Below are 4,372 nucleotides of genomic sequence, written 5' to 3' on the forward strand. Positions count from 1 at the left end.
TGATGAAGCACTCCTAAGAACTTATTCATCCAAGCAGATCCTTGGTACAAGAGCACCACAGACATATCCCTCAAGATTCAAGCCCTTGGTGCCTAGCCTTGTTTCTTATTACTTTTCTTTCTTTTTCAACTCTTATTGTTCTCTTCCTTTTTCTTATTAGGATCTTGTTATTTAGCTAGTCTCATGGGGTGTGTTTCAAGCATATGATTCAGGACAGATAGTTGCCTTCCTACCTTGTTGGTGAACCAACTTAGCTAAGTGATTACTACACCACAAATTTAAGGACCTACTCCACAACTTGAACATCACTCTGGTCTTTCAAACCATCTCTTTCTATTTGGTTTAAAAGGACAAACATACAATAAGCAAGATGCAGATGAAAACAGGTAACTTGAACCAGCACACATATGACAAAAGCAAGGAAAATACTAAAGACAGAATTGAAAATCCTAAACTACCATGGAAGCATGTTCTATTTCATACATGATTTTCCTTATATAAAACTTGAAAAAAAAAGATGGGACAATAAGGGAACTCCACCACCTTTTACTCGGGGTTGCTCATGCCCTCCCTCTTGTTTGTCCTCTTTGTGTTTTTCTTGAGTGCTTGAACTCCCACTTCCCTTGCTTTTTCCAATTAACTTTTTCCAGAAGCCAGCATCTTCCATCTTCTTTTTCAATGTTTCCTTCTGCTGTTTCACCTTCCTTTCCTCTTGTTTTGTTAGCTCTTTTTGGACTTCATCATACCTAGGGATTGCAGAATGCAGATTATGCATATGACCAGACATATAGTTCAACTTGGCTTGAGTGTTTATGTTGAACTCCTCCCTTTGTAGTTGCCGTCCTTCATTCAGTACGCTGAACTCATTGAATGCCTTCGTCTGAGCTAGCTGTCGTTGATTGAGTTCTTGAAGGCGTTTGTCTTGACGCTCTTGCCTTTCAGTCACTTGATTTATGGCTTTAGTGAGCTGGGAGTATTTTTGATGGGGTAAGAGGTATTGGGTTCCGAGAGTTAGAAGTACAAAGAATGAGAATTTGGAATATGGAAGGGTATGGAATAAGAACCACTTATATAGGAAAGTGGTGAGTGAATGAAAGGTGTGGATTGATGGAGTGGGTGTATGATGAACGGATGGGGTTTAGCATGGGATGGGCACAAGGATCATCACTTTTATGAAGGGTGGTTGGTTCGATTTCCAAGCGTGTCACTCTTCCAATGTTGCATGGCAACATTTCCCAATGCAATCCCCTTGAAGACACGTGCATAGTCCTCTTTTTTTGTGGTGGCCGAACCCTCCTTCAATTGTCCCATCAATTTTCCTACAAAATAAAAGAAATGTGATTAATAAAATTGAGGAGAGTGGCGGCAAAATTTAAAAAGTGGGGTAACTACTTTTTAAAGATTTTTGTTTCTAATTACTAAGTGCTATTCATGAGTGCAAACCAACTAACCAGCCAAATATCCATGTATGCAACATTGGTGACACCAAACTTAGTTTGGGGCTATGTGGTGTAAATGACTTGTTCAAGGCTCTAAGAGTGACATGATAGGAGTTACATTTATGTTCTCTTAGTGTGCCTTGAATACAAATCTTGTTCTTCACTATTTGTTGCATAAAAGGATTCATTCAAGTGCATGTCAAAATTGATTTGAAATTCATGAACCTTGCTTTATTAACTACTTTAAAAGCATGTAAAACATGGGTTGCCTCCCATGAAGCGCTTCTTTAGCGTCACTAGCTTGATGTTCTGCCTTTGTCAGGGTGGTTGGTAATGCTTCAGATCTTCCCCTCTTGCAGTGAACCTATATCCATTGGCTTCATCAAGGATCTCCACATGTTCTAGGGAGAGAACTTTGTTGATGGTGAAAACCTTAGGTAACTGAGATGGGATGGTGGGAGATGAGGTGGGATGTCTAGGAAGTAGGCTGAGATCACATTATCTCCTGGAGAGAAATCCTCTGTAGGGATCTTCTTGTTCCTCCATCTCCTTGGTGCCTTCTTCTTTGTTTCTTTTGCTGTTGCCCTGCTCTTTGTGGTCTCTTTTCCTAGGGAGACTTTATTGCTGGTCTCATATGATTCTCGTGGTTTTGACTCCACTTGAGTTTCCTTTAGCTGTGGTAACTGCTGACTGTCTTGTTCAGTAACCAAGGGAATTCCCTGTGCTTCAATGCTTGTTTCTTCCACCAGTGCTTTGTCGTGCTCTTTCCATGGTTCCTTGTTTTCCTGATCTCCCTCTTGTGAGGGTTTGAAGACATTGAATGCGAGTTGTTCATCATGTATCCTCAGTATTAGCTCTCCTCGCTCCACATCTATGAGCGCTCTGGCTGTAGCTAGGAACGGTCTTCCCAATATGATTGGTTGGATGTGAATTTTTTCCATTTCCAATATGACAAACTCTGTAGGAAGGAAGTAGTTCCCAACCTTTACTAACACGTTTTCAACCACTCCCACTGCTTGTTTTTGAGTTTTGTCAGCCAGCCTGATGACTACGTCTGTAGGTATTAGCTCATTGATCTGCAGCTTCTTCATAAGAGATAAAGGCATTAAGTTGATGCTTGCTCCCAGATCACAAAGTCCTTTGTCAAACATTGTTTCACCTATGGCACAGGGGATGTGAAAACTCCCTGGGTCCCTCCTTTTTGTAGGTAACTCTGGTTGAATGAGAGACTGCACTCCTTATCCATCACTATTGTTTGCCCTACTTTAAGTGAGCTTTTCCTGGTCAGCAGCTCTTTCATATACTTAATGTATGAGGGCATTTGTTGGAGAGCCTTGATAAATGGTATGTTTACATGGAGAGATGCAAACATATCAAGGAACTTTGAGTATATTCTTTTTTCTACACCACCCTTGAGTCTTTGGGGAAAAGGTGCATAGAGTTTCAGCAGCTCCTTCTGTGTAAGTGTGGTTTCTTGGTGATCCTCTTCTTGTGTCTCTACTGAGGTATCTCCAGGTTGTTTTAAATGTTTGTTCAGCTCTTTCTCAGTACCCTTATCACTTATAGTGACCATCTTGCAATCTTCCCATCTGACCTTCTTTGCTTCACCTCTCGGGTTCTTCTCTGTGTCACTTGGGAAGCTATCAGTAGGTTTGGGAATTTTCTCAGAGAGGTATCCCACTTAAAACTCTAACCTCTTGATGGTGTCTCCCTAGTTTTTGATATTGGCTCGCACCTCCTCCTTGAACACCTTGTTATCTTGGATTTCCTTGCATATGCCTTCAAGTAGAGTCTCAATCATTGATAGTCTTTCTTCCGATGATGGAGAGTTGAGATTGGAGGGATGAAAAGGGCCATTTTGGCTTTGGTATGGATGTTGAGATGTGTTGTTAGGTGAGTGCTGATATGATCTCTGTGTGGGATGTTGGTGAGCTGCATTGTTGTTGGGGTTGTGGCGTCTCTGATCTTGGCCTTGGTCTTGTTAATTTCCCCACACAAAGTTTGGGTGCTTCGTCCAGCCAGGATTATATGTTTTGGAGTATGGGTCATGGTTCTGCCTAGGTGAATTTCCAATGTAGTTGGTTTGCTCCTAACTACCCTCTGCTTCTTCATTCACTCCTTCTTGAGTTGCTGCTGAAGTGGTGATTGCTGCTACTTGATTCCTCTCCATCTTCTTGGTGAGGTCAGCCAATTGCTTGGTAATCATCTTGTTTTGACCTAGCAGTGCATCCACATTGTTTGGCTCCATCACTCCTCTAGTGTTGCCTCTTTCAGAAGCATAGAAGTAGTCATTCTCAGCTACAGTCTCAATGACATCTATGGCCTCTTCAATGGTCTTCTTCTTGTTCAGAGATCCCCCGAATGAGTGGTCTACTGCCTTCTTTGATTCATAAGAAAGACCTTCATAGAAAATGTGCAGCTGCACCCATTCATTGAACATATCTGGCGGGCATCTTCTTGTCAAGTCTTTAAATCTCTCCCATGCTTCATATAGAGTCTTACCATCTTGCTGCCTGAAAGTTTGAACCTCAGCTCTCAACCTGTTGATTCTTTGAGGAGGATAGAATCTCGCCAAGAATTTGTTTACCACATCTTCCCAGGTTGTTAAGCTCTCCTTCAGGAAGGATTCCAGCCATTTAGATGCCTTGTCCTTGAGTGAGAAGGGGAATAGAAGTAGTCTGTAGGTGTCAGGATGAACACCATTAGACTTCACAGTGTCACATATCCTCAGAAAGGTGGTTAGATGTTGATTGGGATCTTCTTGAACACTTCCTCCGAATGAACAATTGTTTTGAACAAGGGTGATGAGCTGTGGCTTTAGTTCAAAGTTGTTGGCATGTATGGTTGGCTTTTGGATGCTACTTCCACAATTTCCTGGGTTTGGATTGATGTAGGATCCTAGAACTCTTCTCTCTTACCCAGCATGATGCGCT

At 41.8% G+C, this 4,372-nt stretch overlaps 1 non-coding gene across 1 annotated transcript; it reads left to right on the forward strand.

Annotated features, from left to right (window-relative positions):
* The first annotated feature begins 3,874 nt into the window (after nt 1-3,874).
* Nucleotides 3,875-3,981, forward strand: LOC148580267 (small nucleolar RNA R71). Its single transcript, XR_015895620.1, has one exon. It is a non-coding gene; the product is annotated as a small nucleolar RNA R71 (small nucleolar RNA).
* The last annotated feature ends 391 nt before the right edge of the window (nt 3,982-4,372 follow it).

The sequence above is a fragment of the Arachis ipaensis genome, chromosome B10 (genome assembly GCF_059453495.1).
Source record: "Arachis ipaensis isolate K30076 ecotype BB chromosome B10, ASM5945349v1, whole genome shotgun sequence".
NCBI classification, from domain to species: Eukaryota; Viridiplantae; Streptophyta; class Magnoliopsida; order Fabales; family Fabaceae; genus Arachis; species Arachis ipaensis.